Source organism: Anopheles coluzzii, chromosome 3, assembly GCF_943734685.1.
Source record: "Anopheles coluzzii chromosome 3, AcolN3, whole genome shotgun sequence".
NCBI classification, from domain to species: Eukaryota; Metazoa; Arthropoda; class Insecta; order Diptera; family Culicidae; genus Anopheles; species Anopheles coluzzii.
In genome coordinates, this window is record NC_064671.1 from 83,403,905 (window position 1) to 83,429,009 (window position 25,105).

At 43.0% G+C, this 25,105-nt stretch overlaps 1 protein-coding gene across 1 annotated transcript in view; it reads right to left on the reverse strand.

Moving 5' to 3' along the window:
* The window catches only part of LOC120959401 (uncharacterized), a 159,745-nt gene that overhangs the window by 133,444 nt on the left and 1,196 nt on the right, over positions 1 to 25,105 (reverse strand). The gene's annotated exons all lie outside the window — the stretch shown is intronic.

A 25,105-nucleotide genomic window follows, 5' to 3' on the forward strand; every position in this document is an offset into this window, starting at 1 on the left:
CAAAGCCTTCCCCAGCGAACCACAAACCTGCACCAGAAACGAATGGTGCCTGCGATAAGATTCGTCCACTCTGCAGGTGTGCATTCAAAAGCTTCTGCTGCCACAAAAAAAAAACGCTTCACACAAGGCACGGACACGAAATTGGGAAAGAATCCTTCCAAAAATGGGTTTACTTTGTTGTTTTTTGTGTCTTACCCAAAATGCAAACCAAAAAACAGGGAATGAATTTAACGGGAAAAGCTACAAAGATACACCATTTCTGTGTGTGTGATGCACCTATTCCTATTGCTTTTCTGTTGTTGTTTGCGGCTGGCAAAAGACAACCCGTAACCATCCAGCGTTTGGTGAAGTTCATTTACTGATAAAAAAGAAACCTGGTTCAACCTTCATTCCACCTCCCCTCCTCGTCCCTACAAAGAATCCCTGTTGCGTTTGATGAACCACAGGAAATGGAAAGCATAACCTAACCACAGTGACCCTCGTAGTAATACTACAGGGTAAGCAGTGCACGACCGAATCACTTCTTGCCGCCCCAGGCCAGGCAGTGCGAGCAATACAAAAGGCTCGAAAGAAAAAAGAGAATTCCCCGTTTTATGCATCATCTGTGTGGGGTATTAATGGGGTGAGTTAGATGAAAGGACGTTAAAATTGCAACTAGCAATGGTAAAGGAAAAGCGCAATAGCCAGGGCTTTCCACACTGCGGTAGTTGTACAAGGAGCGAGAAAAAGAAAACTACAGTACACACACACACACTCACCCTCTCGATGGGAGGATTTACTATGCGTATGTGTGTGTGTGTTTATGTTTATGTTTGTGTGCATGTGGACAATCTCGAAAGGATTAAGGTGAGGTGAGCTTACCTTAGAATGGAGCCTGGTTGCCTTTTAAAGTACTGGCAGGACGACGCTCGCGTTTCCATTTCTTTGCGTGCTATTTATTTTTATTTCTCAACCTCAACCGTGATGCTTCGCCGGGGCACCCCTCGCAGTAAGCTCTGTAAAGGGTTTTTCTTATCACTTCCGGTGGTTGCAGCTTGCCGGTTGGGAAATGGATGGGATTAAGAAAAGCCGCCTGAACTTATGCAATTTTCGACGGTACGAGGTGAAAATGTACAGCGCAAAATTGTGCTTACGTGCGCGGGGGAAATAGAAAAGCTTACAGCTCTTTGTTTCTGTTGCTGAAAGGATTGTGTTGAATGGGCATTTTGTTCGGTCGATTGTTTTTTTAGACGTTTATTGTTGAATGAAGGAATGGGAATTTAAATGGGTTTGTTCCTTTCTTGCGTTACATAAATTTTGTTAGACCGAAAACGAAAACATTGTATTGAAATAAACAATAAGCAAGACTAGTACAAACATTCTATTCACTCGTTGATTTTTTTTGAAGTTATTTGAGTATATAAACAACAATACTGGCCGTCAACACTGTGTAAAGAATATGACAATACAATTTCATAAAAAATAACTCCCTTAGTTGAATCTTGAAGGGACTGTCAGGACTTATTCAGAAGAAACGGCCGTATTGCTTCATCAAACACTGCTAAATCACATATGCAGCTTAGAGTACGTTCATCGTTAGAGTACGAGTTCATCGCAAAGAAACAATTCATGTTAAAGAAACTACGTTTTAGAGGGATTTGCCTATAATTAATTCCTAAACCATAGGTTTCTTTCAATACACAGTATAATGAAGTTATTTGTATAAATTTGGACAATATTTCTTGCTAAACTTGTTATTATTAAATTTTTTAGCAAAATAATTTCATATAATCTGATTCGAACATAAAAAAGGTATGTAATGTTTCAGATAAGCGGTACAATAAGTCATGTTTCCATATTTATGATGACAGTTATGTATAGACCTCGAATTTGTATTCGAAAAAAACAGGAATCATAAACTGTTTTATCTGACGCTGTTCCTAATTAATCATTAAGACAAGCAAACACAATTGTCACATCGTCTTGTATTAAACGAATACATCTTCAAACTAGCCTTCTCCAAGGTATCTTGCAACAATTAAGAAACATAAAACTCTCACCCACGGAGTTTACCACGGTTTCATTTCGTTGCTTTTCCTTCTGAGAGCGCACCAGGGCAATGATTCTTTTCGAGATAAACATCAACCCCGTTTTTTTTCCTTTTCCCGAGAGCTTGCAATGGTCTCCGATCCTCCGATGAATGGGTGCTCGGTTGTGATAATGTTAGAAAGCAGAGAAGAAAGAGTGCATGTGTGTGCGAGACAACTGCGTTCAGCTGGAACATTAAATTATTTCAGGTTAATTAGATATAAAAATTAATTATGTCAGTATATCAAGCGTGTGCGGATGAGTCAAGCCTGCGTGTGAGTGCGTTTAGTGCTTCTTTTCTTTCTCAAAGTCTTTGAGTTGAACCCAACCAACCGCTAGAAATAGAGAAGATGCTTCTGTGCTTTTCTCTCCTTCTTTGTTCTTTTGCTCATTGAATCCCAAGCTAAAGGCAGCCTTCCTACTAAGCAATGGCGCTGGATCCGTGTTGGTAGCGGCTTCCACGGAAGCCTCGCGGTAGGAAGCCGGTCGGACAGTGGCTCCCGGGGGTCCATTGCCCATCCACGGAGGTCGCGACCAGATCGCCTATCGGATAGCTGCCGGTTCCTGCCGCAGATCCCTCCGAAAGGGGCAACAGCATCTTCTTCCTCGCGAAGAGAATCGACGAACAAAAAAAGGCAGGGAGAGACCGCGGGGCACGCGAGAATTAATTGCCTTCCCGGAATCTTTCACCCAAAACAAGTTGATAATTTATTCAAGCTACACATGTCCGAACAACGAGTTCGTCGCGTTAGATTAGTATCTCGCGGAAGATTAACGCACTCACACTCCGGAGGCGTCTGTGTGTGTAGCAAGGTGTGTGAGTGGCTTTAAGGTTTGGGGGCAAATCCCGTCATCGGGTCACGCTGCGCGCCACCTGAACGGGCCGATCTTGTTCTTGTTCCACCGCGCGATCTTCGTTCGCGGGACCGAATTCGTTCGCAGTTCGATTGGAAGCCTAATAGGCTTGCTCATTAGGTAATGCGGCTTCTCGCCGGCCCCCCCCCCCCCCCCCCCCTCGTGGCCTCATCGCCTGCGAAGTGTACAACATTTCAACACGCTTGTACACAATCGCGCCAGCGTTACGGTGGACAGGTGTGGTCGGCCCTGTCGACTACAGCAACTGGTCGGGAAACGAAGCGCAAACGGGCGACGCCACCGAATAAACAGACACACACACACACCCCGGCCAGCACCTTTCCGTGGGCTGGAACGGGCCATAAAATTGATGAATATTATTTCGCTCGGAACCGGTACTGGAGTGAAGGAAATTAGCCGAGGATTAAGGGGCCGGCAGGAATGCAGGCTGGACACTCCGATGGGGCCGAGGCTTTTGCTTGAGTTATGGAGCCGGGGCGGATCATTTGCGATGCACTGCAAAGTATTTTCCCATCGAATTCCTTTCGCAATTTATTCGATCGGCTTTTTGTTAGTTTAAGCTGTCCGTTTCTTGGAACGAGTTGTTTCTTTTTCGGGATCGGTTATGTGAATATGTTTTGTTGTGCTTTAAGTTATAACATACCAAGTCCTAAATTGGGTTGAACGTGGAGGTGAAGACTGAGAAAAATCAATATTGAAACAGAAAAGGGTTAATTAAAACACAATAAATGACACATAATTTGACATTGTGAACCATATTTTCCTAAAAATGGCCGAGGCAGTTTTGGGATGCATGGGATGCAATGCTAGGGAGAAATCTATAAATGTATGTATTAAAAATTTCTCAGCAAGAAGTTGAATAAATCGTTATATTGTGTTACTACAAAACTGAAGTTTTTGTATTTTGAATTGAATCACACTGATATAAATGTTTGTTTGAAATACAAAAAAAAAACACTTGTATATACTTTTCAAAATACAAAATACAAAATACAAAATACAAAATACAAAATACAAAATACAAAATACAAAATACAAAATACAAAATACAAAATACAAAATACAAAATACAAAATACAAAATACAAAATACAAAATACAAAATACAAAATACAAAATACAAAATACAAAATACAAAATACAAAATACAAAATACAAAATACAAAATACAAAATACAAAATACAAAATACAAAATACAAAATACAAAATACAAAATACAAAATACAAAATACAAAATACAAAATACAAAATACAAAATACAAAATACAAAATACAAAATACAAAATACAAAATACAAAATACAACACTGTCATTGTCTATTAAAAATGATTTTGTCCACCATGATCGACTTACTCCATTTACAGAAACTATTGCATTAGCCGACGATGGCGATTTGTTCAATGGTCCCCAAAAAGTTCAAAACGGTTCATCAATTTTCGTCAAACAGTAAAAACGTAAAACATAGCAACAAGAAAAAAACACGCTAGAAAACATCATTAGCATTCTTCTTCACCTACGAAAAAAAACCCAAACATGTGTAAATGTTTCCAAAGCACATTGGTCCAGGTCACAGCCGATCATGGCGCCAGCTGTCTAGCGCCACAGACGGGTCACGATTCACGGTTTGTTGTGTATGTAAACCAGAGACAAAAAAACATCAAATTTCTCTCCTACAACACAGTGACGTGCGACAAAAAGGAAATTGTTGCTGTGTTTTTTTTGCTCCAGAAGGAACACACACACACAAATCTGTACCCCTTTCCATTGATACTGCGATAATTACTGATCGCATCAATCATTTAACCCGGTTTTCCGTGCGACGGTTAAGTGCGTACGAGATGCATCTAGAAAGAAATAGTGTTTAACGCGATCGAGATGCAACTGCAGCTTTCTTCACGCTTGTCGAACGTTGATCGGGGTCAACTTCTTCTTTTTTTTATTCATTCTGCCCACAATTATCTCTGTTGACCCGATACACCTTGGAAAGGAAAGTAAGCGGCAGTGGTTCTTCGAACGATTGAAATTCAACACGCGGCGGCCGAACCCACCCGCAAGCTTCCAAGCAGGAGATCTCGCACCCCGGGCCAAACCGTGCCAAACGGTTCCCCGGAGTTCATTATCGTCCTTCATCGGAACACCTTCGCGCACCCGCGCCTGTCTGTTCGGAGCTGGATATTAGAACGTTCATTAATCATCTCGCGAGTGTCTGTTTTTTTTTAAATATATTTTATTTTCGGTGGGTTTTTGTTTTCGCTTCCCCACTCGATGCTGTCAAGCTTCTCAGAAACTCTTCGAGAGCACGAGCTGTTAGAACACAGGATGGGAAGAAAACGTGAAGCTACAATCCCCCCACCCGGTTCTCCTGATTACGGCCGTGACGCTTGTTCCGTTAATGAGTTAAACATCGTTAATAGATTGAGCCGACCGTTGTGTGGCAATTAGCGAAGATCTAAATGAAGATCCCCCCGACATATACACACACACGCGGAGAGTTTAAACCGCGTAACCGCGCGTTGATGGCCTCCCGCCGCGCTTCGCAGGCATAATAAAGGCTGGTCAGTGAACGACAAGACTCCCAGAAAGCTGCTAAACGAGAGTATGTTGGTGGTGCTGGTGTCACCATGATAAAACAGACACCCGGCCGAGGCGCTTGCGACGCTGTTCGCGATCGGATCGGTAAGATAGGGTGGTGCGAATATTCCAGTTGGAAAAAGGTTAAGGTCCAGTGAGCATCGAATAAGCCTTTCTTCGTGGGAGGATTCGCTTAATGCTGTTTAACTTTTTTTCCCTCCAACTAGATGATCCCATTACCGGCAGGGTATTTTATTTCCGCATGCTTTTCCGCATAGCTTAAAGCCCCTAAAAGTAGGCAATTCGCTTACCGACGTTTGATTTTCTAGCTTTGTGGCTCAGTTTTTGAACGGGCCACCTAAAAAAATCGACAACTTAGCTAAGCAATTTTAATCTCCTAACTAGCCTCGATTCTAACTCCACCCACGTGCTGGGTGGGAAAAGTTTCGCGAGCCAACGTGAGCAAAGGGAAAACAATGCCTTGTGAAGTGAAGCTATTAGAGCGGTCCCTGCGAAATGGTTCGCACAAGTTAGGAACACAGAATGAAGGTCAGAATTGCTCGCTCCCGCTGGGTGGTAGAATGAAGGCGTTGTTAAATTTAATTGAAAATAAAAATAATTAAATGACTAACCGGGACCGGGTTAATTATCGTTGCGCCTGCCAGCAGCCAGCACCAGTAGAAAGAGCTAGACCTTGGGGAAGAGAACTACGCTGCAATTAAAACTTTTATTCTGCATTATTATCTAAAGCGATCACTTTTCGATGATGATGGTGTGGCGGAAAAAAAATGGCACCAAAAACTCATCTACTTGCGCACAGCTAAATAGTTAGCTTTCGGTTCAATTTCACTCCGGGCAAATGTTAGCTTACTTCCACGCGTTTTGTTGTGCAATCGTGTGGTGTGACGTTGGTAACAATTTCCGTTTTCCCGTACAAGGAAAATCAATCCCACCGTTGGGATGGGATCTTCGTGTCAATACGTTCCCCTTCCGCCAGGACGGAAATGGTGAAGGAAAGTGCATTTCGTACTTCGTCACTCCCCTCCCCGCAACGTAGCAATCAGGAAGCAATAATGAATCATTAGAAATGCAATTAAAACTGTCATTAAAACTGCACACCGAACACTTGGCACGGTGACGGTTCAGGAACCGCCGCGACACATATGAAAGAACGTCGTTACACACGCACGCAGGCGGATACTTCTCAATGCGCCTTCGACAGCACAAATGATTTTTAATTGTTCTAGTGCAGCACCAGCAGCACTCAGCGCATCGTTTCCTTTCCGTGCGAAGATGATGAGTCAAACAACGAACCTGCATCCGATGCGCTTCACATTAAACACTAAAATGTAATTAAAATGGGTACCGGCTGGAAAGGATAAAGGACATCAGTGCCCACCGTTACCTCCGGCAGCATCCACCACCTGCTGATGTTGGTAGAACAGGTTTCACCCGTCCCGTGTCCCGGGAAGGGAACCGCTCGCAAAAGAACCATCGGTATGGTTAACTCATAATATTATTGTAGACATTGCAGCGTGATATCAGAATCTTCGGAGAGCCCCCGACCGGCGTGTGCGGGAGTGATTACAAATTCATTAAACACTTCCCACCCCGCCTCGGCGCACGATGCACTTCCGGATAGAGCGGAGAGGCTGGCTTCCGGAAATGATGCATGTTGTCAACCAAGATGGTACGAAAGCGTACGCTTCCTCGAAACGCTCGGTTGATGAATGATGATGATAGTTGCGGCCCAGCGCAGGATTGGTGCGCTTTCAAATGAATTGCATCCCATTCATTACACCTTCTGCATGGTGCTTGGATTGGATGAAGAAGTTGATCTAATTAAAAGGGTGAAAAAAATATATATTTATTTCAAGCTAGTGCGCGTGATGATGAGCGATAAGAAATCATCCTTCTTCGCGCCAAACACTTGACGCACTGGAGACCTTGCGGGGGTGCAGATGGCAAATGTCACTATCTCGGCTCATCAAAAAGTGTGCTGAAAGGGTAAAATATTTGCTTTTTATTGGTACGGTTTTATAATTGGATTTCTTTGAGAAAGATGTTCATATGCTATTACCGAAAAGAAATTATTATAAGTCACATCAGAGGATGGCAGCACTTGTGTACAATGATATTTTATTTCAAAAAGGTATCTACTATGTGTCCTTACATATTACTTAAAATCGGATAAATTTCCTTTTCTCTTAAACAAAACGCGTAATCAGACAACAGTAATTTTATTTCTGTTCAGACCACTTTCAGACAACGCTCTAACTTTCTTCTCAACTGGGTTTCATTTGTTATAAATCAAATCTGTTAATATTATTGTAAATCCTGGAATAGCAATGGATAAATTCATTCCAATGTATTTTGTTTTTAAAAAAATGTAGAGTTGTTTTGCTTGCCAATTGAATAGTGATGCGCTGTCTGAAACGCACTCACGACTCCGATCCGATACCGGTTATTCGCATCGACTCCAATTGCGACTCCATCAAAATCAAATTCACTAGTCCAGCCCGGAGTCGAAGTCGGAGTCATCTGCGATCAGTGGCGTTCGGAGTTGAAGATGACCGGGGTTAAAGTAGTCCACAGTCGAAGTCTGAGTGATCCGGAGTCAGAGTCATTCAGAGTCGGAATCAAACATGAGTCAGAGCCGGTCAGTGTTGGTCCGGCCTTTTTACGGTGACAGCAATGCTTTACAACAGCACCGGCCGTCTCCTTACTGATACCGACACTTGGACTATAACTATGATACTAACCGACCCCGGCCGACTCCGAATTTGAGCAACTCCGACTCCAGACGTCTCCGACTCCGGACAACTCCGATTTCCGACAACTCCGGAGGACACCAACTCTAGATGACGCCCGATGACTCTGGACGACTTCGGACGATTCTGGACGGCTTAGGATAATAATGGTCGGACCTATCTTCCGAAATTCAATTTTCCGGATTTTCGCCAACTTTAGTCATCAGGCACTCATTTACTGATCTTTTAATTCTGGTTGTACGTAAATTGAATAGTCAGGCAAAAGATACTTCAAAAACATTCTAAACAGAATGGCCAAAGCTAAAATCCTTATTATGGGTTCAATGGAACTCATTTGACATACTCTTTTTAGCTTTTGGCATATTCTAACGTTCACGTGTTACGAGTTAACTTTCTAATGGTTAGTAGTTGAAATAGGTCAAGAGAGGCTTGCTGGATCCATCTTAACTTCAACATAGGTCATTTATACTCTTTAGCCTTATATTACAGCACACTGATATTAGAGATCTAAAAAACAATGTTTCTTACTATTTACGTTCTTTGTCATTTTGGAGCATTGTTGGGCATTGGAGCATTCAACTTTAAACCCTCAAACCACAATATTTTCTCGCTGCCCTGTGTGATCAGAAAGCGCACGGTGCCGTTCGCACTCCAACTGTTCACCGATTGACACATGGCTTCCTACTAACCTTTGAGACCCATTGGAGCACTAGCTAGAGGTGAAGTCAGTAAATTCATCCCTGCAAAGACATTCCACCACCAGCATCAACATTTGTGCGTTAGTTTCTGCCTCTACTCTTTCTGCCGGTCACACTTTACAATGATACTCAAACACAGCAACAACGAAGAAACGAAGACCCCGTTGCTAACAACACAAACGCCCCGCATGTGTGCAGCGGTGCAGATAATTTAATGCGATTAAATTTGTAATTGAAAATATATTCCGCGCTTCGCTTGTTAGTGATGAATAATTCACGCCACTTCAAACCGCCCGTTGGTCGATGGTGTGTGTGTGTGTGTGTGTGTGTGTGTGTGTGTGTGTGTGTGTGTGTGTGTGTGTGTGTGTGTGTGTGTGTGTGTGTGTGTGTGTGTGTGTGTGTGTGTGTGTGTGTGTGTGTGTGTGTGTGTGTGTGTGTGTGTGTGTGTGTGTGTGTGTGTGTGTGTGTGTGTGTGTGTGTGTGTGTGTGTGTGTGTGTGTGTGTGTGTGTGTGTGTGTGTGTGTGTGTGTGTGTGTGTGTGTGTGTGTGTGTGTGTGTGTGTGGGTGTGTGTGGGTGTTTGTGAGTGCCGTCATGGGGAGGTCTTTAGTGCGCCTATCTCACCAGCTCGTCCCCATTTTTTCGGCCATTTTTATTGCACTCTAGAGGGGTGAAAATATAAACCAAGATGGCTGAACAATTCGGTGCAATCGCTATTCCAGACTTAAAGAGAGGAAAAACAACCTTTCACTACAATAAATTATTGCTTTCGAGCTTTCGTGTACATGTTTAGAGTGGTTTGTTCGCTTGCCAGGGGTGCAGGTTAGATTAACTCAGGTTGTGTATTTATACGTCGAAAGAAAAACCAAACCTCGGTAATGGAAAAACAAAATGAGGGGTCCTGTCTGTCCGCTGGTCCCACGAGAGCAGATAGTCGAGCCGAAGGGATACCAACTTGTAGCTGAAATTTCCATAATGCTGCACTCTAGTTTTTTTTCTCTCTCTCCTTCCATATCGTACTTGTTACGATTCGATATGGAAACGATTGTGCTCGAACAAAAAAACAAAAAAATCCCATTGGAGAGCCGACGTGAGTTCCAGACACAGACCTGTTAAATTGCAAATTCCCTCCTGTAGAAAGGTTTTTGCCGGGACGCGTCGAAAAGAGATTACATACCACCCAGCCCTACCCTGGCACCCACTGCGTGAAAATGGACACGTGGCACATTACAACAACAGCAGCAACAACAACTGGCAACCTGGGGAACGAAAAAAGTAGCCATTTCGGCCCGCCTCGAAATCCCCCAACCCCCAGTCGCCCAGGTGGTTAAACACACTCAATTCGATTCTGATTCCCGGGTTCGAACAGAATCCCGAAAAGCATTCCCGGTTAGTTTGGTGGTACGGTCGAATTGGAATTGTTTGCAAATTTGTTAAATTTTCAGCCCCAAATTAGATTAGATTGATTTCGTGCAATTCCACCGCTGTAGTGGGAATTTGGTGAGCATTTTTAGGAGGTGGTGTGATGCGGTGGCGGCTGCTTTTCGCTCCTAGCTCCCGTGGTGCAGCGTTGTTGCAATAGGGAATTGAATGTAAAGCGCCTTCTGTACCGTGTGTGCTTCTCCCTTTCATCCAAATAGCTCTGGTTTATTTATTTTTCCCCCTCTGACTCAATATCACGCTTTTTGGGAAGTTTTTGGCCACCGTTTGACCAACGCTTCACCAACGGTTGGTTAGGAATGAAATTTTAATCAGCTTTTAGAGCAATTGCTGGTGCACTTTTTGCTGACGTGTTGTTTTTTAAATGTTTCCAATACAATGGATTATTTGCTATCTATAGTTGAAACATTTTCTTTTTCGATGTTCAGGCATCGTCAATGGGAAGAATATACATTTATTTGCCTTTTATGTGTTTTAACACGTTGATTCACAAGACTATGCTATTGAATTTCTTATTACTTTCATGTGATGTCGATCAGTAAGACGTGGTACTAAAATGTGATTGAAATAACTTTTTATCCATTAAATGCTTTTTTGCTATATCTTTTATTGATGTACTTCGAGGTATGAGCACATAAAACGTTTCTTCATAATCGATGTATTGATTGATAAAGTAAATAGAATGGAAAATGCTGCTTAAATTGCTCAAATTTTCAAAACTCATTTTTGAATCATAAAATACAGCGCTATTTAGGAATATTTTTCATGACATAGAAATTCTGTGAACAGGATCGCTACTTTCCCCTCACTGCACAATTATCATCCCACAGGTCATTCAGCTAGCTGACCTCAAACGGCAAAGATACAATGACACTGGGAAACCTTTTTTCTATTGCAAAATTTTCCATTTCATTTATTTTGTTACGAAAAAAGCATACGAATAATTTGGAACGATCACCTTTTCGGGACGAGCAGGTTCGGGCTAGGCAAGGACAGAAAACTGCTGACCTTTGCATCAGCATATTCCGCTGCGCTTGGGCGGCTCCCAGGAAATGAAGAGACCCTCACTAGAGGCCCTGATGGAAAACAATATACTGATAAACGGATTAGCACCAGCGTGTTTCACCCATGATTGCCGTGTTCGGCGGAAGCGGAATTGAAATGAAGCCTAACGGTGCTGTAGTTTGCCAATGTCCGCTCGAATCAAAGCAACGAAGGCATTTGAAGCGATTCACGGGAAAAATCCACAAGCGCTGGCTCGCGTAAGGTCAAGCGGCCCGGTAGAATCGTGTTTGATTTTTGGTCACCGTTTTGCCAACGTCATGCCAAGCGAACCTAAAGCCTGTAGAATGGCTGGGTATCGTAGAACCTTCAATCTTTGGTCTGAAGTTAAAATCCCAAAATTGAATCGAGCTCATGTTTTGCTGACTTGGCAGAATATTTAGCACGTGAAAAACAACCATCGGAGTCCTTTTTTTCCATTTTTTTTGACAAACCTATTGGGGTTGCTGGGTAAAGAAGCTTTAGAAAGATTGAAAACCCGAGGCCCAAGATTGTCTTGTTTGAGGGCGTTGCTAGCCGTTACAATTTTCACTATTCTAGCTACAAGAACTCCAAAGGAACTAAACCGTTGGGGTAGCTTGAAGCTTCACAAACGATCCTAGCGAACCTTCTGCCCACATTTATCGTGCCAGAAATGATGAGCAAAATCATTTCCACCCGACGCCCATCACGGAAAAGTGCCAATGCAGTGGTCTTGTGTGTGTGTGTTCAGAGATTTCTTTTGTTTCGGTGTTCACGACCGTCTGGGCATGATTTTCTTTGTGCGTGGAGGGAGTTTCAGGAACTGCCCAAAATAGCCACTCCGTTTCCGTTCGGTGTAGGCGAAAAGTAGTATCTTGGCTATGCTGACCGAGGATGTATCAATTTGTGGCGTAACGAATGATGAGAAGGGGTCTGTTTGGTTGTTTTTCCATTAGAGTGCTGTGTGGGTGTCTTCAAGTTTGCTTTAGTATCAAAACCAATACATTTTTGTAAAATAAAGACAACAAATCGAACAGAAATTCTGATAATTTGACCTCAAGAAATAGAGGAAAATATTAGTACGTAGGTAAAAATATTTAATTTAAAGAATGAAAGAAACAACCAGATTGATTACACTTATGAAATAACCAACAAAAACGAGTGAAAAGCTAACTAGCAAAAAAGCACTACACAATCGAGTACACATTCGAACCAACAGCAACAAAAACAGAAAAAATGGTTGCAAAATCAAAACAAAACTGTCAATTTGCTTTACAAAATGTCAAAAACAGCCCGATTAACCCACCTTTTTCCGTTTTGTACATGTGTGATCTAAAGCTCCTTTTCCTTGTCCTGCTTACTGCCACCGTTTGCTCCACTCCATCTAAAAAATACAGGTTTTCCAAAGCGCAAGATCAAAAGTTGTTTTGATTTAAAAGGATTACAACGGTTCGCCGTAGTTTCGGGGAAAGAAACTTCCCAATCCGCCTGATCCGCCCTCCCTACGGAAAAGGGTGAAACATTCTTTTGATCATGCAAGGATGTGGATAACAAAGCAGCAGGATGTGTTGTGTGCGATTTGTTTTGGGTCACACGTGCGTAGATGATGGAAAGCGTAGCATCACCAGCAGCAGCAGCAGCGGAAAATGGTCCCGGAACTGATTATAATAAAATTGACCTGCGGGAGCCTCCGGCTGTTTACCACACGTTTGGACAACCATTGGGTAACATTAAACTTACATGAATTTAACCTGTTAAGCTACAAATAAACGGCGACGGTAGCAAGGGGTAAACGTCCCTCTTCCGATTCGTTCCTTGGGGGAGCATCATGTGATTAGCACCTTTTGACTTCTTGTGCCGCATGTTTGTTTCCCGCGTATCTCCTCTTTCCGTGCGTCGTTTTGTTGAATTATTCAGCTACAGCTTTTCGCACTATGATGCAGCTACGGAGAAAGAGAGAGCAAAAAAAACGCTCACGGGTTTGCGTATTTGTGGCCACATCATTTTTCGCCCGCCGAAGAGCTGGTGTGCTGTAGAGTTTTAAGAAGCTTTGAGGAAAACCCGAAGCGGCACACGCGGAGCGCCCAGAATGAGGTTGACTTAGAGGGAGGGGGAAGGAAAAAGGAGTGTACGTGGAATTGGCCACAGAAGATTTGGCCACCACCGCTCAAACTCATCTTTAATTCATGGCGCCTATGGGGGCGCTCGATCCTTCATTTCAAACCTTCGCTTCAAGTCATCGGTTCGGAGCGAATGGAAACGAAAACGAACCCCTTGCCTAGTGCGACTAGCTGGACGGTTACCGTTCCACTATCGATGATCAATAAATATTCCTAGGCTGCGGGTCGCTTCCGGGCTTCTGCGGTCCTTCTGGGCCGGGATAAAGCGCCGGCACCGGGCGCAGTCGAATAAATATTCATCTGACAATTGTTCCGCCGGGCTGTGGAGTTGACTGTGGCTGTTGGCTTTCGATTGGCTGGCCCGGCCGGCACACCACAGCAGCCTCCGTGCGCGATGAATCGAACGCAATCGACACATTCCCTTCATAGGGTGGCCCGCATTTCATCCCAAGCTATGGTTGGACAGTGGAGTACCACCTCACGTATGCCAAGGTCAAGATGTGGGCGAGCATTTTCCCGTTAGTGGGATTGTTTGCTCGGAAGGTAAGATTGTTGCAATCGATTCAAATTAATACCGCCGAGGATGGTTTGTTGCCGATAAGCTTTTATAAATTGTGATAAACGTACGCTCAGGGGGCGTATGTTTACGGTGCAATGTTTCAAGTAATTGGTGCGGCATATTACAGTCATGACACTAGAGATTGGTTTTCTTTTCATGCTGTCAAAATCCAACAGTTCTGTTTCATTTCAAATGATACACTTAAACTGCTTCGAACGTAAAGTAAATACAATAGCTTAACAATACTTAAGCAAAATAGATGTACCTAAGGCACTATATAAGAGTGCAAAAAAAAGTAAATTCAAATTTTACATTACAACGAATTACGCAATTCAAGATAACCAATGTAAATGTAAGCATCAATTGAGCATTAAAAAAGCCATTTTGGAGCTTATTAAAAAAACTGAAGGCATAAACTATAAAATACATTAATTATCGGGAATCATTCTAAAATATATCATTCTTTAGAATCATTGTTTAGAAGCGTATTTTAATTTAAAAAAAAAAAAACATAAATTACCAGAGTAAGATTGGATTGTGTCCTATTTTAATGATGCTACCTTCATCTTTCTTTTGTATTTTTGTTTCATTATTAGTGTGCTTATTTCTTTTGATATTCAGTTCAGTTTCATCCTTCAGCAAAGCTTATAACTGATTCCGTTCCACTCTGATATCTTCATCGGATAAGAGTGTCCTAGTTGCAGCTTCGAGCAACAAGCAACGGCAAAAGATCGAGGCAGCTATACTCCAAAAAGCAATCTGCAAAGAAAAAGAAAGTCAGACAACAGCAACAGCGTTTGAAATTGGCATGAAAAACTCACCGAAGAAATGCGAGCAAGGTATTGACCATTCATTCATTGTTTCAAAAGAGGGGGTAGAAACGATGGAAAAGCATCAAGAAACAACCGTCCGCTTCGGTATCCGATGATCATGTGCCCTTTCGCAGGGAGGAGAAGAAACAAAAACTCCTCGAACAAACAACTGAAGGCAGACAGCAAACACAGGGAAGAACAAAAAACAAACAATGGATGATTTTGAATGCAACTGATAAGCGAACTGGACGATAATGAAAAATGGCCAACCGCACCGGGAACTGGAGCTCTCGTTCACTTGACCAGTTCAACGCGGGCTAAGATGCTGCTGCTGCCGCTGCTAGCGACCGTCATCGCCGTCATGTCGGGGTCGTCGTTCTTTTGCCGTCGTTTATTATCGTAATATCGCTCCCCGAAGTGAAGTTGCTACAGTTTTCGCGGACGGCGTTTTGCCTGCTTGGAAACCGTGTGGAAGTAAAAGTTTGCGATAAGATCCCCGGATCCCCTAAACAATGAGTGACTGCTAGTGGTGGTGGTGGTGCTGCTGCTGCTCGTTGGGATTTTGTGCATCTTCAATGAAATCCAGCGCCCGTTCAATACCAGCTCGCCTTCACAATGCCCCATCATAATCAAACCTCCCGGGATGGAGCGTTTTCGTTCGCCGGCTAATCGAACCACCAGCACGTACCTTTGCCACTTTTCCGAAGGCAAGCTTCGTACCGCGTTCAAGCGCTTTCGCAAATCAGCAGGGAGGATGCGGTAACAGCGACAACGAACAAAAAACGGCATTTAAAAACCAGCGTGCTACCGGAAAGCAGGCGCTCTCGTGCACAGTGGCCAATAAAATTGCGGTCAAAGCGCGCCAAGCTGCACTTATTGGGCGGGGGTAGAAATTTCAATAATGATAATAATATTCGCTCCATTGTTTCTCGCTCCTCCTGGACCGGGCGGGTGGATTATTGTTTTTTTTTGTGGAAGAAAATGAGACGCTAGCCAAGACGCGGGGGCCACTCAGAACAAAACTAAAACAAACACACGAAAAATCTCACCGATCTTTTCCCGTATCTCGTGTGGCTAGTGTTGAGGTGCGGGGAAGATCTCAGCTGCTCCATTGTGTTTTTGGTGCGGTGGTGATTTTACATCCCTTATCCTTATCTGTGTGCCGTATTATGGTGGAAAAACAAATAAACCGCAAACAAATAAACCGTAGACTATTGGTTGCTCCCAAGCACAGTGTGGGTGGAAAATTAAGGAAGCATCTTTGTGTAATCACCTTCATCATGAGTTTGGCCATTGTCTTGGCGAGAAAGGATTATCAAAGCGACGGTACGGTATGGGCTAGATGCAACGAGAGAGAGATTGTAAGTGGCCACAAATGCTTGTTTGGATTTAGTAGCGCAATGTACAACTATCTCGAAATAAACATGGATTGGGTGATTAAAATGTGCTGTTTAGTCCGATTGAAATTTCGCATCGGTTTCAATTTGTGTTATTATGATTAGTTGTGAGCCTGGTAGCAAAAATGTTTTGAATCTGATTTTGGATTATGACGATTTTATTAGAAGCTAAAATAAGTTTAAGAATCAACAAATGTATCGGTTCGCCACATACAATTTATTATACACCATAGCATTGCATTTTCCTTAAATTATGAATAAGAGATGGACCTCAAAGAGCCGTAATGAGGTTCCTCTATTATCAAGTTCCAGAGATTTAAATCTAGAGCTTAAAAATTAATTCAAATACGGTACATTACTTTTAAATTTGCTCTATCTAGTAAAAAATTCACTGAATAAAAACAATTTTGAGGTTGATATCATCAGGAAACACATACCATTCTAAATTTTCTATTTGTCTGCTTGGTTCGTTAACAGTAAATCATAAACAGTATGAAATTTTATGAAATGCTTTAAAGCTAAAACTAGAAATTTCAAGTAAAGCATGGTAAGTAAGCTTGAAACATCAATTCCCGTATGGTGTGTATCCTGCTTGTTCAAGACAAAAAAATCGATACGAAACAGTTGGAATCTGCCGCTCACGCATAGATAGATTTAATTTCTGCATGATCGGAAAACAATTTAAAGAAATTTCCAAACCATGAAATAAAGAACTCGTGCAACAGATGCTGTTACAGTGAACGGCACTGCCTGCCAGCCCAGCGCTGGGCTTAGCAGTGCTCTCCTTCCCTTTTGTACAAAGTCCCCTTATATGACAAGAATAATGGACTGAATAGGAATTTCCTCCGCCCACCAAGCTCTTATTTTCCCACTTTTCCGGAATTAGAATGTCGAAGCGAGCGAGCGACCGTACACCCGAAGCAAGCAGTCTTGGGTTGGTTATTAATTTTCTCATTCGCATTTTCAGAAATACACGGCCGACAGGGAAAAGACGTCCATCAAGACGTCGGGTTCGTCCTAGCAAGCGAAAGCAGCAGGAGCAAGCGCGGCGCCGCATGTTTGTGTAATATGGAGTAAAGGGATAAGAAAAATGACTGAGTTGCCATTTTTATCCGATTTCCTCCTTCCTTGTCTGCCGCTTTTTCTATGCTCTCCACGAAGAGAAAGAAATTCCCCAACATCCGTTAAGACGAGAATAAATGGGAAAAAAGCCACCGAGCACACGCAATGGAGCAAACAAGACAAAAAAAAAAACACACAGGAAGACATTTCCTTTCAATCCCACGGAACGTTCGCTTTCCGGGAGCAGAAGAATGAAATGCGAACAAAACGTTACATTTGGTGGATTTCGTCTTGCTGGGTAGCAGAGGGAATGGGCGAGAACGGGAAAGAAGAAAAGCGCAAAATGCATTGATAAGAAAAGAAAGAGCCTTCGAGCAGGGAGAAGCAAGCAGATTTCACATTGTTTGGGAAGCGCGAGCGGTATTACGCGCTGTTCCTTTCGTTGGAGCTTCCTGCGATGACGGAGTGTAGTTATGAAGACGGTCCATTGCCGGCTGGTACACTGGCGCATGTAGACTGGAGCGAAGCATAAAGTTGTTGCCGGTGGTGGTGGGTAATAACAACAAGCATCGCTCGCTTGATCTCTCTCTCAAAGCTTTCGATACGATCGCTATCGCTTCTTCAAGATCGGACGCGTTGCTGCAGGGTAAGAAGAGTCCTCTCAGGATAAACTTTGAACGATGAGTTTAGCTTGCCCGAAACACGAAAAAGCTCCCCCCCTCCCCTTCTCTCCGTTACAGCGAGCAACTGGTAGCCACCGCCGACAAGTACGGGTGAATGGTCACGAGGAAATAAATTTTACTCCCGCAGACCCGCAAACCGTGAAAGTACACGCCTTCGGGTTGAAGATCTCCCGCACCCGGGGTGGCCCCCGCTAGTCGAGAGCAAACGAGGTTCAGCGTTTGCTGATAAGATTGTTCGATAAACGCAGCGCTTCGTCCCTGGGAGGGTCTTGGAGCATTCCAGAAGCAGCTACACTTGTCTTCTGGTCCAGCAGCAGAATGGAAGAAGCGACGGGATGATCTTGATCCTCCCGTCGGTTGTGGTTGTTTGGAGTGGCCGGAGGGTTTTCCCCAGATTGGATGTATGAAAATTTATTGAGAGATTTACCGAACCGTTGCCGTTGAAGGTTGTAATTTCACGTTGACCACAGCACGGGTACACTCGTTGAAGGATGGAATGTACGCCAGAAATTGTTGATGCCTCAGATAGATCGAAACTTTTGTTAAACTTTTACCCTTCCAGGTAGCTGCCGAAGGATTTGAGTTCTCCCAAAACATCTTTACAATGCTTTTACTTAAGTTCTCTTGACATTTTCAACTGTTAAACAATTTCTTTCCACTTATTGGACAGGCTAATTGAAAAATTCTCCCCGCCTGTAAGCAAATCTCTGCTACATGATTGACGGACTTCCGGAAGAACTTGTTCGTTAAAAGTTCGGTCTGCTGTAAAGAATTACAACTTCTTCACCCCAAAAAAAACACAGCTCCTTCAATCAAGTGTTGCAAGTTCATCACTCATGTCATCATGCTCTCCATCCTGGATCGAAGAAGCAAAGAACACCTGCCAATATGCGGGCGCATCGACTGTTCATTCCGAACATTCATTTCCATCTCCAGCCAGTGTAATGAACTGTAAATGAGCGGCAGTTTTAATTAAACTCAACGTCAGAAAGTTAGCTCCTTTTGCAGTGTGGCTCCATCCCAACCAGTGTGTCGAAAAGTAAGAAACTGATGCCAAGCTGCCCAGGTCCGTCAATGTCACTATAGTGTTGCCGACCACCCACTCACGGTGCGGAGTTAATCATGCGAAAACTGATCCTCTGCCTTCTCGGGTGGTTGGTGCTTTGGGCGGGTGAAAATGTTGCCAAGGTAGTTTTCATTGTAGATTTCCCTTGTTCTTCTGACCAGCTGCAAAATAGGTCACCTTGCTTGGGAAGTAGCTCGTACCTGAGATGCAATAACTTTATCATTTTTTTCCACTAGAAGAATCCCTAGAAGAAATGGTAGTAAAAAAACCCCCTCCATCAGCTATTTCGATAGGCAAAGCAAGAAGCACCCACCTGTCAGGGTGGAAACTTTGAAATGCCGACAGTTTGAAAGTGATTGAACTTTTACGCTACCAAACATCCAAACGTCCCATCGCTCGAAACAGGCGGGCGGTTGTGTGTTGTGTTTGCTCTCGATAATAACCAAACAGGGATGTAGCAATAGCATAGAAGCAAAAACACAACACAACAATCTTTTCCTCATTCAATCGCAAATAAACAAATCTCGATGCGGAGGCAAACTTCCTTCCCAAACAAGCAGGCAGGTTTTTCCTTTCCAACTCGCTCTGTGTGTGTTTCGATAGAAAATAGCAGAAAACTAGTACGAAGTGTGCCCGAAGGCACCTTTTGCAACCAACGTATCGTGTCCAATCCATACACGCCTTTGTGTGCAGGATGAAATCAAACTAAAGCCATCCTTTCTTTCTTGCTTTTTTTTAGTAACCCTGTTTCTGGTTGATATGTTCGAAATACACCTAGAACTGTGATGTAAAAGCATTGCCAGATAATGGGACAACAACGCAGGGAAGAAAATGTATCACCAGCACAAAATCCCCCGTATGAAGTTTTCCAGTTTGGGAGGTGTTTTTACTTCCTCGCTTCTTTGCAATTCGTAGAACATCAGAAGTGTTTGTGTGTGTGTGTTGGAGTTGGATGAAAAATTACTTTCCTATTTGTTTCCTACCTGTTTCCTACCGCCCGGTGACGTTTTGGTTTGATAAATATCTTTGGGTTTGCTTTGCTTACGGGAAAGGTAGGGCAAAGTGCTCTGCTTGATTGAACAAGTACATTAACGTGTAAAAAATAGGAAAAGTTCAATAAAATCTTTTTCATACAGCTTCACAAAATGCCTAAAAGTATGCCTCATAGCTCTTGACAATGAGTTAAAATAGGCGCAACAATTAATTCTGAACGTTACCATTTCAACATGATTTTTGGTAAGGTACGCCTTATAGTGACAGGCGTTAAAAGAATAACTTCAGGCGTTTACAGTTCCCTACTTGTTACATTTTTTTTGATGTTCCATTTTATATAAATTTGGATGACGTTCAGGTTAACTCTTCATTTTCTCTCTTAAAAATGTTTCCAGAAATAACCAAATTGTTATAACATAAAACCTATTAATTTCACTGGACTAATCACAATAAAACTAATAGACATAAACAGGCAAAAGGGGCTAGTAGTGTGAACCGTTCAATAAAATTTATAGAATCCTAAGAAAATAATCAAATGAGTATTGGAAAAACACACGTTAAATATTGTAATCATCCATGCATTCCTCTGCTGACCATTTCGCTCCACATTCCCTTACGGGGGTTTGTATTGGAAAACGAAAAAATAAAATAAAACAAGTCAAAAGACTTTTGTTTTTATCAACATCACCATTCTGCACCAAGAGAGGTGTACCGATTCGTCGAACACATCGCAAATTCCGGCAAATCACTGGGGCAAAATCAAAATTGAGACTTTTCTATTACACTGAGCCACCATAGAGCCAAGGAAAAAAAGAAAACTCCCAACCCAATCACCCCCCCCCCTTCTCATAATGTGTGGCCAAAAATAGAAAACACATTACTACCTTGTTTGCTGAATGTTTAGTTCTTGGAAGCTGTTCGAACTTCACACCCCGTCCGGAACACGACCACGAGGGCGAAAAGAAAACGATACATCGTTCAAGTCTCCGGTCCTTCGAGCCGGATTGTGTAATGGAAGTTTGTTGGGGGAAGGAAAAATCAATAGTTGATTACTTCATACACCAGGATGGGCTCATTTGGACGCCCAAATTTTATGCCATTATGAAGTGATACGTACTCACCCGGCCATCAACATGTGCACTGCAAGGGTGGGTGGGATGGGATGGGAGTTATGATAACACTGAAAGTCACTCATGTCTCTGTAGTGAAAACGGCGGCTGGAGCCGTCTGCAGATGAAGCAATGAAGCTTCTTGGGTTAAGGGTTGTTTGAACGAATCAGGCAAACAAAAGTACACATACCGTAAACTGCATCAACCAAACCGACCCGTACATGCAAAGTAAGTCATGTTTATCCCAAGCAACTGCTCCCTTTGGACGCTCCGTACAAGCGTGTGCATGTGTGAGGGGGAGTGAGAGAGCTAAGGAAAATATCGGTCCGAAGTAACCTTCGGCCCCAAACGGTATGGGAATGGTTTTGATAAATTTCTTTCGATTGAAAGGAGCCCAACAAAAGCATGTCATATTTCGGAAACTGGAAAATGTGTTCTCCTCGTCGTAGTTTCAATACCACTTTTTTATTGTGTGTGTTTGTGTGTGCAGCCAGCACTGCTGGTATTTGTCTTCGGGGGGTTTTTCTCGCTTAGGAAAAGCTTTCCATCCCTCCTGCCCAATAGAATCCAGCTTTGGCTATTCAAAAACCTTGCCACCGAACAATGACCGGAAAACAAATTTTCGCAACCAAGCAGAAGCGTCCAGATAAGGTGCGCCCTTTCTGTTATTTTCCCGGGGTTTTGCATTTCTGTTCCTTTCGAGGAGGTTTTTGTTTGCGCCGTTTTTTCTATCCATTTCCGGGCTTCCTGGTACCGGGCTTTGTTTTGTTTGTGCAGAGTGGGTCCGAAAACTCCCATTTATGGTCACGTGTGCGAGAGTTGAAGCATTCGGCGATTCGTCATGCCTGGTAGGTGGCAAAAAGTGAAAGAAAATAGCACGCTATTGTTGCGAAGACGTAAGTCCCTGGCAATCAAGCAAGAAAGTTACCTTCGTTCCAATTAATCCCATAAATTGTGCTCCAGCCAGCCAGTGGATGGAAATGCACGATAACACCTTCACACACAATGTGGATTTGATTGAACCAGCAGAGGGAACTTTTGTTTCTCATCAGCGGATGAAACAAAGGTAGAAGATGTACCATCGAAACCCATACTTGATATGCTGTATTCAAATTGTCAAATGGAAAAATGGAATTACACTTCTTCATTCGTATTTTTTTCAATTTCCAACCCCGGAAATGTATCCTGTAAAATCTCATCTCGTTATTTTTTCGTGCTGCAGAAAGGAGTTTTTCTCCTTTTTTACAGATCCAACGTTTCTCGCTGTGGATTTTTTTTCTTTCTATCTGAAGATGTGGAGACGTTTTAATCCAATTTAGCGGGATTTAGTGGGACGCTCCAAAAAAAAAAAGGGGGACGCCTACCGCACGGGCGGGAAAGATCGAAAAGCCTAAACATAATCCTCTCATTTTTGTGCGATGTTGTAATCCAGCATGTCAATACAACTTTACCGCAGGGCTTCAAAATGTATGCGGATGTGTGCGTGTGTGGGTGAGAATAGAACCATGCTCCAATCCTCCTGCTAGGATACAATCAATTTGACAAGATAATACTTACCTTGCATGAAGTTGCCGGGAGGGAGAAATAGAATAAAATGATAAAAGGATCCACCGGCGGGTAGGATTTTTCACTTACATGCTAACGCTTGCAGATAGCGCTTTGCTGCGCTGGCACAAAGGTGCACAGGTGAGCAAAGAGGCGCGTTTGACAACAGTTCAAAATGTATCGTTGCTAGGATTAATCAGATCTGCTTGGTCGCGGCCGTAGACAATCTTAAGCTCATTAGGTGAAATGCTGAACCTTCGGACGTCAGGTTTATTTTTTAGCTTTGGACATTCGGCAATGGTCTAGATAAGATTATGGCTGGTTGATTCTGTTTTCGTTTTGGTATGGAATCTTAACCAACTCTTTATCAACCAAGCGATTATGCTAGGCGAAGGAAACTGATTGACTAAGCTTGAGCTATCGTATGATTCCGGTGCAAAATGTCAATGAATTTCGTAACCAAAAGTTTCGTGTAGATAACGTTGCAATTTTAATGCAGCTACCATTCATTACGATTCTGGCAGTAGATCCTGTCGGAATCTTATCATCTAAGACTTTAGCATTGGAGTGAATGAACAAACACGTTATCTTTGCCTTAGATTGCAAGACATTTATCATAAAAAACGATGTATAAAATGCAAATCTTTCTTCGCATTACCGTATAATACTTCTTTCAGTGCAGGCTTAAATTGATTCGGATATTTAGACAAGAATGATGTTAGGTTACTGTGTTAAAAAATATGAGAAAACATAAGGTAGAAAAAGAACGTCGTAGTTGATAGCAGTGCATCAAACTAAAGTCGTCAACTGGTACGACTTAACAACATGCACGTCATGGGTTCAAGCCCTGAATGGACCCTGCCGCCATACGTAGGACTGGCTGTCCTAGTATGGGGGGAAATCGATAAGTCTCTGAAAGTCAAGCCCACAATTGATACAGGCAGGCTTTGGCCGACAACCGTTAAGCCAAAAGAAGAAGAAGAAGGTAGAAGTCACGTGTTGTTCAAATTAAATTATAAAAACCACTCTTTGCTACCCAATGGTTATTACAAGCTATATGTCCTCGTTAAGATCTATTCTTCAAACCAATAGAAGCTCTAACAAGCATCAATAGCTACATCAAACTACAAACCACATAATTGCAACATCGCAAATGAAGTTATAGTGCTGCAATGGTAACCCAATAACTATGCTTCATGTACAACATTTCAAGGACACATACACACACGTGACACGCACGCTACAGTATGCACAAAAAATAGGAGGAACCCTCCCGTCGTTCTTTCGTTCCTACCATGCTCAGAAAAGGATCATCATGCTCTGGAAATAACTTCCCGTCGACGTGTAACATCTGTCCTACCGCGAGCTTGCAGTCCACCGATTCCGTACATCCTGGCTGGAAACCCGACCTGACGAGCGTGAGCTGCAACAGTCAGCTCACCCGGCTGCGGTTGAACGAGTGCTGCTGCTGCTGCTGCTGCCACTAAAGAGCAATTAATTATCTCGCTCACGGCGTTCAGCTCCTCGAGGAAAAGGATTTCCACTCCCGAGCAGCCCGAGGTCATATACCATCTTGAAGCGTTTAGAGCCTGCCACAGTGTGGCTGGCTGGTATATAAATTATGAACTCCGAAATGTGGAATGTATCGCGCTTGGGAAAGAGTTGACAAAATACTCCCGAACAGAGTGTGGTGTTGGTTTAAAAATTTCATTTTCTTTTGGCATTTTTTGTCCATTGTATCTGCCTCATTGCTTCTCTTTGCTCGTCCTTTTTTTTCAACTAGCGAAAAACTGCACCACACCGCAACAAAACCCGGTACAACAACAGTTGCTACGACATGGGCCATAAACAACCTAACGGGTCATGAAGCAGGAACCTTTGCATAGGGACGTTCGACCCGGGGCAGGCAGGAAAGTGGAATGCAGGCCACAGGGGGTAGCAGCATGACATTTAGGATGTTATTATTTCAACGCCCACAATTAATTATGCGTAACGACGAGACGAGCTACGACGACTGCTGACATGACATGGTACTAATGTTTTTCTTTTTTAATGTGTGTGTGAGTGGCTAGCTTTCATTTTTAGGCTTCTTTTCCCTTTTTGAAAAGATCCTTTTCTCTTTCCGGATTGCGGTCCTCCGATCCATTCCGTCCGCTTCAATGCGCTACTTGCTGATAAGGACTTTCACTTGAACAGCGACTCCCTGTACCCTCGAACATCTGCATACACTGACGCGAACCCCGGTAGGAGCAGCAATGGACGTTTCTCGTTCGGAAGATTAATCGTTACCAAATGACTTTAATGAGATGCAGAA